Here is a 10743-nt window from a genome sequence, read left to right as displayed (position 1 = left end):
GCCATGTGGAATGATGTAATGGTAAAACACTGCAAAACTTGAGTGCTCACCAGCTTTAGTGAGGGCAGAGGAAAGAGGGAGAGACAGACTGGTGAGAGAGGGAGAGACGGAGGGAGAGAGACAGAAGGATACTCAGAGGGCCTGATTACTGCATATCATCTAGAATACAACTTGTACCACACAAATCTCCAGTGAGATCCCCATACTGTTGGAGTATGATAACAGAAATGAAAAACCAGTTTGTGTTGGGGCTCTCTTAACGCACTGTTGAGAAAAGTGATCTTCAAATGTTCACTGCGTGACTTAGACAGCAACTCTGCAGCTGTTTGACAAACCCAAAGCCATTTCAGTCTGTCACAAGCAAAAATATTTGGAACACCCTGTAGCAAGGACCTATAATCCCCAACAAAGAAATAATATTATTCACAACAGTGTGAGAAGAGACACACCAAAGCTGCCCTGCACTAAGTGTGGGTTTTGCTACGGGTTTTGATCATTTTTTTCTCATTTTTTTCACTAAAGACATTAGACAGGCTTTTTTTTCCCTTTCACTTCTTTCAAGTACGGAAGATTAAAGGGTAGTACTCTATAGCAAGCACGGTAACACTTGATAAAACAGCTCTTTGCATAGATATTGCTTCTTACATAAAGGAAACCACTGGCTGTGTTGTGACAGCACGTTGTCAGAAGTAATGACAAATGCTAAATCACAGACAGTGACAGGTGAAGATGATTACCGAGCTGCTCTCTAAGCGTGATAACTAAAAACTAAATCAAACTGTAAACATTATTCAGACTATTTAGAACAATGGCAATTTCAGATATTGTATTTGTTAACAAGCATCTGACACTTTTTTGATCCCTTTGTATTAATTAACGTGCTGCTATACACTCCTGTACAGTAGGGGGCGACACCACCTGTCACGTGTTTACCAGGCGACTCACCTGACGCTCGGTAGCAGCGTCGACAGTAACAGCGAGAGAGGAGGAGAAGAAGAAAGTCAACGGGAAATTATCGAGATGGACATTAAAGGTTTTTATTCCGTTCTAATAAAGACATTTCGGTTCAACACAGTGTCCAGTAGGAGGAAGGTTTCACTCTATTTGTGTTTATAACGTTTTTAATAACGTTAGTCGGCGTAGTTCGCTAGCTAACTCGTACATTAGCAAACCATCGCTAATTCCTCCATACACGCCATGTTTATTGTGCAAATACAAAAGCTAAAACGTGAAGATGAGTAAACAAGATTAACAGCTTCACGTCAGACGGGAAGAGCAAAGTGATATTATGCACTGGTTTTAATGGACTGTAAATCCTTAGTTTCTTTGTTTTCTTTGTCTTTTAGTTGACATCACAACGATGACTGAGAGAATGAATGAGATCAGGATGGTGTCAGCAGAAGAGACAGGAAAGTGAAAACCAGGGGAGTCCTTATTGTCATTTATTGAGTATTTGCATAATTCCACTACGTGTTTAATTTGGATGATGTTCTCATCTAATTTGTTTATACATAGCTGAAGTGGAGCATAGCAGGTTGAATATGAGCAGCAGAGAGTAGCAGTAAAACAATTGGCTACACTGTGTGCCTAATTTAATTGAGGTTAGTTAGAATGAAAATTTATGACAACAAAATTGGTTTAAATTCAAAAAACATCATATACACTATAGAATACAAATCTGAACATTGTAATTATCCACTAGAGCAGCAATAAGTGAACAGTAAATGAGCACTAATGTATTAAATTTGTGTGCAAAAGTATAAATCTTACATTGTTTAAATGGAGCCCAAACATTTGGAGTTATTTTCCCTAAAATACAGATGAATGACTTCTTTTATGAAAGTAACATTTTGGCTCAAGAAGTTCATTTAGTTCACATTAAAATGACTTCAAATAAAATTGGATGTGCTGATTTTCTTTTGCTCTTTAGTTTCAGTTTCATTTTACACTGTGAAAAATGTGCATACGGAATACATATGAGATTTTTATCCCACAATTCCAACAAATAATTATCTTAAACTGCAGGTTTTATTACATTACCGACCAAATTACATTATATCATTAGGTACCATTATTGCAGTTTGTGTTTTTCATTATGATTCAGAGAAAAAACATTAGATCCAAGGTGGTGCCATCCAAATGAGGTCTCATTCTTAAAAAGTCTCATAAGACCAGTTTCTTCATGGTAAGTCTTTATTATTGCGAAGCACAGAAATCAATTACAGTTTTATAGAGAATCCTGATCCCTGATGGGGAATTCATCAAGGAGCACTTTGCATTTTTACAAGTCTTCAGGATTTAGAAAGTAATAAAAGGTGTTCACTGGTGACGTGTTCAGTCCCTTTCTAAGCCAAACTCATGCTGAGACAAGACTCCTCCTACCCTTCTTAACATAACAATAATATCATTTGTTGCATCCAGTCACTAACAATACAATTTCACAGTACAGTACATACAGTACTGATACCTATACTGTGTATTTACCTTGTATCATTCAAGTTCAATTTTATCTTTCTATTTAGGTCCCAGACCAATTTGTTGCAGCCTGTTGAAACATGTTCTTTACTATGCACGCAGTTCCAGTACCTTTTGGCCCTTTTTGGACAAACGGCAGAGCAGAGAGCCAGGGGGCATTTCATTTCATGCTCTGCCTCCTCAACCCCAGATGTTCACCTCGAAAACATCTCCACTGATACAGGTAGGAGCTTAATGGCCTGCAAATTGCCCCAAGCTCAGGTAATGAAATGCAACCTCTGTATAATTTTAATTGAGAACTCTGGATGGAAATCAAATGATAATGTGCTCCATGCATGAGGCGTTTTCAAGTAACAGTAAAATTTGCGTGTGTGGTGTTATAAGCGTAGCTCACACTCTAAGGTAAATGGCTTTTTCCTTGCGAGCCTCTCTTCATTTTAATTGTGGATTGCACGCTGTAATAAACGGGTTGGTCATGACTTAGCATCTGGTAAATGAAGCAGAGGATGTACACACTTCTGGATGCGCAACGGTGCTCCATATTTACAATTCAATCCGACAAGGTGCCTATTAGAAGCCATAAAGCCGCTCAACTGTTAGATAAGATACCCTCAATAACCCCCACCCTTTACACAGACACTCGCACTCAGTTCCTTCATTTAGCACTGTTCAGTCAACATGTCTGCAATTACAGTACATGTTTTCTTGGTGTTGTGTATTGGTGTAAGTATTTGTTGTACTTCATTGACACAGAGCAGTACTCTTATACCATAATCACACTTCAGCAAGTTTGAAGCAGCAGCCTGTTCAGCTAACATTTGTGGACAGAGAAGAATTCAGATGCCTCAGCGCCCAATAACTGTTATCTTCTTCATTGTTTCATCATACTCATCATCCGTTTTACATTTTTTGAATAACAACACATGAACACCTACTGTAATTCAACCAAAGATTCCTTATGTGTCGTCATACAGGCTGGAAGAAGTGTTATCTAAACGTGCAATATTAATATTGTTTTGGTCAATGTTTTGAGGCCAGTTGAACAATATGAAAACACAACATACGCCATGAAATGCATTCACCATAGTTTTAACACAGCAGTTGACAAGACCCAACTGTAAAACCAATATTATAGGACCTCCCAATATGTTTGGCCTACATGTAGTACAGTATAAGATGACTGTTCTTTGTGTGGATTTGTCGAGTGATACAGCAGTACCTCTCACGCTGCATGTAGACATAATTTCAGCTTTGTTAACAAATCCCTTATTTATTAGTGCAGCTTTGTCAACAGCTTCAGTGAATGAGGGAGATATCTACTTTCTCTCTCTTTCTCTACTAGAAAATAGATTTTCTACCTTATGTTTGTGATTGAAAGCAGGCTACAACCAACAGGCCTTAGTGATGGAGGGACTCTGTGGGTGCACAGCACTGTGGGATGGCGTTTGAGGACTTGAAGGCAAACCAGATGTTGTATAACTGTCAAATGAGCCTGTGACAAATATAGCACTTCAACTAAACTCGAGGTCTTCTAAAATAGTTCGAGCTTGTGATCAGTTCATTAAAAAGCAGCTTTTTATCCAGCAATGCGTGTTTGTTGCATGTGTTGCTTGACATAAGGTGCAGAAGTGCAAACTAACTGCCGTTACTGTCTCCTGACACCACAGCTTATTTGTCACCTGTCTCAACTCTCCCAGATGTTCAAGAGAGTCCTAACGTGGTGCTCTCCTTCTCTCCGGTTTTCATCGAGAAATAGATAAAATCCACGCCGTGCCTGAAGTTGATTCCAGCATGTTGCACATAAACACAAGCTCCCACACACACACACAAATACATACACTTAGGGCATGGATGGACCATATTCAAAAGCTTCTGACAGGCAGCAGGTGATGGCGCCAAGGCCAGCTGCTCGTGCCCCACCTCTGCTCAGCTGTCCGAGCCCAGAGCAGCCTTTGAACAGCCGATTACCCCGACACAGCACCGGGGGAAAGCAATCAGCTCCAGAGGTACACCGCTCTCACGCCAGATGGTGTGGGAGATGAATCGAGCCATTATATTAGTGCTGGATAATTCCTCAGATGAAGCTAATTAAAAAGAAAAATAAGTGCTATCCTCCCTCTTCTTACCTCCTTTGCAGTCTGAATGGAAACTTCACTGACACAGTTTTACTTCGCGCTAAAAGGGGCAGCAATGAGCTTTTTTAGATTCCTCAGATTAAGTTTCCTCCTGACATGAAGGATTGAAAGGGGTTTCTTTGGTGAAATGAGATAAGAGTTTTTGAAGAACACCTGCTCTTAACTGGCGTGATTGACAGCACAGTTTGATGCACCTTTTACAGACAAAGTAGATGGAACCTGTGTATTTTAATTAAACTGAATGAGATAATAATTCAATGAGATCTGCCTTTGAGTGCTTCTTTCCCCATATGTTTATCATACTCAGGGATTTACCATCACCTGCATGCAACGGTAGATTATACTGTACAGACACAGTTTCAGGGAAGAAGCCTCCTACAGTTTAGGACACTAATAAATATTAAACTGAAATTCAAAATTTGTTCATCCCAAACATATTTATTCTTTAACAATTTCCATTTTTTGTAGCCTTTGATTAGCTCATTTGAAAAGCTGTGAAATCAACTTTGTCCGTGCTATTGTTTGTAGTCACACCTTGAAAAATACAGCCAAGAAAGTATGTCAAAGAGCTCTGTAAATATGGTACCTGCATTGGCTTAAGCCCAAGCAGACGGAGACAGTCGACACCAGAATGTGAATCTCCGTTAGCTTTAAAGGATTTAGGTAAACTCTGAAACAGTGCTTATTGCTCTCTTATCCACTTTTGTGTTAATGAAAAGCATGTCCTGAATCTGTCAGGGGAGATTAGGTGAATATCATTACTATTGTCCTTTTGCCAATGTAGATTCACTGTATCCACAGGGATTATAGTCCAACCCATCCCAACGTGTATTACCTCTCTCCGCCAAGGGAAACTTCAGAAAGGTTGAGCGGATGATAAGGCCTAGAAATCATGTGTCACAGGAAATTCAGACTGCATCAAATGTTGAGAGGTGGATCCTATTTTTGACTGCACTAATGCAGTCCAGTCCAAAACCATAGTATTGAACTACAGATGAAAGACAGGACTCCTAAACCACATGTGTGCATTAAATGTAATGCCAAAGACAGTAAATGTACATTCAACGAGATGTTCAATATAGGCCCCTAATACATTTAGCTGATCCACCTTAATAAGAAAAAAATGCCTATAATAGCTTAGACTTTTGTTCCTATTAAGGGCAACAGTTGTTTTTTTATACCTTATGATACAAATACATTTTCAATTTAACTTTAGCTTATCTTAGTTTATTTCAGACGGTTTTCTTCCCTATTGTCAGACTTTGGTTCTCATTAGCCAACAACCCCCCACCCCTGTGCTCACATTTGTTTTAAAAGTCAACAAAATCCATATGAGGCCAAAAATATTCCGTTCTGTGCTGGAGCTTAACTCTCAATTTGGGCACAACATTGGAAATATTAATATTACTCTTTCAAAGCTCCTTCCCAACTCCTTTGAAAATCAGGGGCTAAAAGCTCTTGGCCTTAATTCCAACAAAATGGACAGGTTCACCTGCCAGTGCCTGCAGACACCTTGAGGGTTTTTTCATAAAAATCTATATTCTTTTAATTAACAAGTTAAATTAATATTGCCTGACTGTGGGTTTTTTGAGGTAACACCTCGTATGAACATTAGAATTTTATTTTACATTTTCCAATATAAATAAAAAGATCTGTCTTAATTCTGTGACTTGAGAAAGCAAAGTCACATGACTTTGTTGTATTCTTTCTGAACTGAAGATATTTTATTGACAGCGGCGCTAAATTATGACACATCACTTCAGAGGCGTGAATATCAGTAATCAAAGGTCATAATGCTCAGTTGAACAGTTCCTCTGCCGGCAGTGCAGTGTTTAGAGTTAACAGCAATGCGCTCTGCATTTTTAAAAACTAAATACAAAAAGCCAGCTGGGAATGTCTGCTTGAAATAGAAGAAGTCGAACACATCCATAAAATGCAAAGCAGCCAATTATCTAGTCTGTGTAAAGTTGGTGTTATACACATCACAGTGGTGCCAGTTGCACCCTCTGAACTTCATTTTAAGGCACATGTGCAGTGGTCAGCGATGGATAGCATTAAGGAGAGGAGTTACACAGAGATACTGATACGCTACCATGTTCCTAACTGCAAACTAATACCCTGTTGCTATGTACTGTTCACTCCACACACAGCTGAATTATAAAATTGTAGAACTAAATCAAGCACCATGCTTCATCATGTCTCTATCACAGGCAGGAGAGATATTCACAGATTTATCAACAGCACTGAACCCAGTACAGAGCTGAAAGATTATATACTGTACTGTGTTGCTAAAAGCAGAATGTCTATATATTGCAATTAGATTATCTAGTTCAAATATGAAGAAAATGTATGGAGTGTCAGTTTCAATGATTTTTCACATTATGATTCTGATTTCACTGGACATTTCGAGGATCACCTGGCTGTTTCTTGTCAAGATAGATTTAGTTCTTCAAACTTGGACTTTTGAAGTGGACTGAAGGCAAAAATGAGATTGTCAGTGCCCTGGGTCACAGGCTATTTCAGAAGCTAAGATGCTCTTAAAAATTCATAGAGTATTGATCCTGACGCTTGAGCAAAGTAAAATACCACATAGAAAGGCAATATTTATGTATACAGTGCCTCAAATGTAATCTTTGAGATGCAAGATCAGGAGACTACATATTCTAGGTCCAATAGGAGGTCTGCTCGGGTCGTAGCAGCAGTCTCACTGATGTGCCAGGAGCCTGAGCGTGCAGCACAGATTTTTTTAGCTGAAGAGGAGAAAAAGGGTTGAGTTATTAGCGTGGCACGTACATGCATGTGTTTTTGAGTGTGTCTGGCTTACACTGCAGCAAATGGACCAAAGATTAAGTAATTCCTAAGTGGATCTAAATAACATCAACCAAAAACAAAGCAGCTTTTCAAATGGACAAAGATTGGCTGTTTTCATAAATGTTGTATCATTAGGACTCATCTTCCACAGGCTGGTCATTTGCTCTCACCATAATTTCAGGCCGATGCTCAGACCCATTTAGCATTTACAACTAATCATGCAAATGGAATCAGCAGTGCCACTTTTGTCTCGTTGTGAGGTAACACTCCATGCCCACAGAGCACAGGGATTTGGACAAGCATGCACACGTCCACTTGGAATCATTACAAGCATACACTCCAAAATACCTGGTGTTGACAAACATTATGCAATTTCCATACATTTTTTGTTAATGGCAGTTCCATCATGCAGAACTTGTCCGACTATGTGAGTGATATACAATCAGTGGCGCAAGTAATCCATAAAACAGCCATGGTCATGTCTGAGGTATAATTTCAATTTCAAGATGTGCAAGAAGTGATTGCATGCAGTTGCTGAGTGGAGTGAATTGAAATACTGTTTATATATTTTCTCAATTGATTTTCTTATCACCAACTGAAGGCAACATGGTGTTGAATGCATTCCTTGCATCCCGCCACATACGATAACTAGTTCTGGACTGCGTCTGTTTGTATTCACAGAGGTGCCTGTTTTTTTTCACGAACTCAACCTAATGTTACTGTTTAATGAATGGGTAACTTTACGCCTGGAATCTCGACACTTTGGTCCGAGACGCGAGCAGCCATAAAACAGTAAATTAAAAAGCACATAAAAATAGTATATGCAAAACAGATATGAACATGGTGTAAATGCAACCTTGAAATGCTAATATTCTCAAGTCTCAAGAGTTTCCCTGACAGATACTCAGAAGAATAGTTTGATGTTTATGTAAATCATATCTCGCTGACAGATGTAATGCTGTCTTTGGAAGTGCAAACAAAGAAAAATGGGAAAGGGGAAAGTAAGCAGTGAGAGCATGTCTATTGTTTCGACAGCTTGTGTCCCCAGCATCTGGCATCAAGCAAGAACAGCATGTCAAGATTAATGAAATGTTGCTTTTATTGATCTGCAGCATACAGTATACAAATATATACTTCTTAAGAAACTACAGACACTCATAGTACCCAGCAGAGAGCGCAGGCTCAGCTTGTAAAGTTTGTGAAGTTATAGGGCTGCAAAACTCAAAAGATGAGGCTTGAGCCACACTGTGCCGCAATTTAAAAACAAATGTTCAGCACATGGTTTAGCGACTAGATAATCTTAATGTCTTCCTTGCTACATTCCGGGGCTTTAAATTCCAATCAATGAAGTGAAATTAAAGACCATGTGAATGACTTTCAGCGCAAGTCAACTGAGCTGACTTGTTAGTGTGAGCAGGGGCACGGTGACAAGAGCGTGGCAGAGACTGCTCCCTCACTCTCCTCTCCCCATTTAATTTTCCAATCCACTTCCTCCACATAGTTAGGAGAAGTGAGTTTTGTTCGGGTTTGATACACCATCTAATGAGAGCTACTAAGAGCCTGTTGAAATCATTCCCTAATAACACATTCTGAAGAATATTTTTCCTCTATCTCTCCATTCAGGGTTTAATGTATTCTTTCGCTCACCTCTGTTCCATTTCCTTTCCTCCGATTTCATTAACTGTATTTCTGGAGGAAAAAGATGTCGACCCATCATTACACTTTGATTTTATCTGATTTTAACAAGCAATGTATTTTGGTTTTGCAGTATGCGGTCAGCGGCTTCTGATGTACTGTACTGACACACACACACACACACACACACACACACACACACACACACACACACACACACACACACACACACACACACACACACACACACACACACTTTGACATTTTCTATGCAGACAAGTGTTTATGTCAGCATTACTTCTTATCTCAGTAAGACCATGGGCTTTACCAGGTAACCCGGATTTGATCCGAAATTTGTCATGCATCTACCATGAAAATGTTAAAATCCTGTTTGTGTGGCATATGCTGCTCACGTGTGATGCTGCCTAGACACAATTAATTATTCAGCATGATGCATAAACAGATGCCCTATTGAACTAAATGGTGGACGACAGCAGAGCTTGTCCACCCTTAATCCATTCTGCTTGCTTGACACACTCCAGCTGTAACAAGAACAAGTGACCTGACCTATGCTGCTATATGCCGTCTGCTTAGAACTCCTCTGTGGTTTAAATGTTATCTCTTTAAAAGATAAAGCACCCCCCCTCCACTTCCTTGGGCTATGGGTATTAGTTACAGCTGAAACACTGGTTGGTATTCTGCTTTGAATCCTGGAATTGTGTTGGCACCTTGACGTTTGATTGGATCTGTGCAAATACATGTATATGCAAATTTGCCCGATATCAGCTTTTGCTTGGGGTGAAATGGGAAACAGTAGCTGCATTCTGACAAGCCCCTTGCATGGACTTTCCCAGTCTTTCTCCTTAGAGAGCAGGATTTGGTGATCTATAAATTCCCAGTAAATCTCAGAGCCTGGTGCCTTCCCTGACATTTCCATGCTCCCACATAGCATATTTTTAAGCAGGTAAAATCCATAATCTGTGTCAATGGTATCACACTGTGAATTTGCAGGGGGGTCTATATGCACTAAACTGGCCAAGGATGCAGTGCAGAGGCTCAGAGGAGGTAAAAATGTTTGTTCTTGCCTCTGTTGTCATACCCGTGCCTCAGGGCCTACACCAACATCACTCATAACCCAGATGAGACAATCCAATATTCTGCCCACAATTCTGCAAAACCGTTCATGCAACAAGCTTTAATGCAACCATATTTATAGAAATGATGCAATTGTTGGAGTGCGAAACTATAACGCTGCAGTAAAATAGCCCAGAACAGAACATACATTTATTGTCAGTCACACTTTGTGTATGTGGGTTAATGCATGAGTGTATAAAAATCCAGTCTAGCGTATGTCTTCATGTCTGTAATTGTGATGCATAATATCAGTTTGTGTTTTTATGCAATGTAAAACCATTAAGCATATTATTATGTATAGTGTATTGTTATATCTTACCTCCCTGATGGATCTGCTTTAAGATGCAAGATGTGCTTAGGTGGAAGCTGACAATGAAGTAAAACATGCGCTTTTTTCACCTCCTTAGATTACAATCACCTGCAGCGTCTGCAAAAAACTGTGTCCTGTGTCTGTGTTACTGATCATCAGCTCCTGCACATTCAGTGCGTGTGCCAAAAGATGCAGCAGTGTGAATCATAAATCATTTTGTGATTAATGGAATTAAATATAAAA

General features: G+C 39.5%; 1 long non-coding RNA gene across 39 annotated transcripts in view; it reads left to right on the top strand.

Annotated features, from left to right (window-relative positions):
- Nucleotides 1-241: 241 nt before the first annotated feature.
- Nucleotides 242-10743, top strand: part of LOC114864848 (uncharacterized) — a 136228-nt gene continuing 125726 nt past the window's right edge. For 23 of the 39 annotated variants that reach the window (XR_008695819.1, XR_008695822.1, XR_008695813.1 and 20 more), the window contains exons 1-2: nt 889-1033; nt 1347-2698. This is a non-coding gene — a long non-coding RNA (uncharacterized LOC114864848). Of the gene's footprint in view, nt 1034-1346; nt 2699-10743 lie in introns of all 39 variants that reach the window. The other 16 variants (XR_008695827.1, XR_008695830.1, XR_003787409.3 and 13 more) reach the window with 6 other exon arrangements.

The sequence above is a fragment of the Betta splendens genome, chromosome 10 (genome assembly GCF_900634795.4).
Source record: "Betta splendens chromosome 10, fBetSpl5.4, whole genome shotgun sequence".
In the NCBI taxonomy this organism is placed as follows: Eukaryota; Metazoa; Chordata; class Actinopteri; order Anabantiformes; family Osphronemidae; genus Betta; species Betta splendens.
The sequence above is the reverse complement of the archived record's forward strand: the minus strand, read 5'-3'. Positions and strand labels throughout refer to the sequence as shown.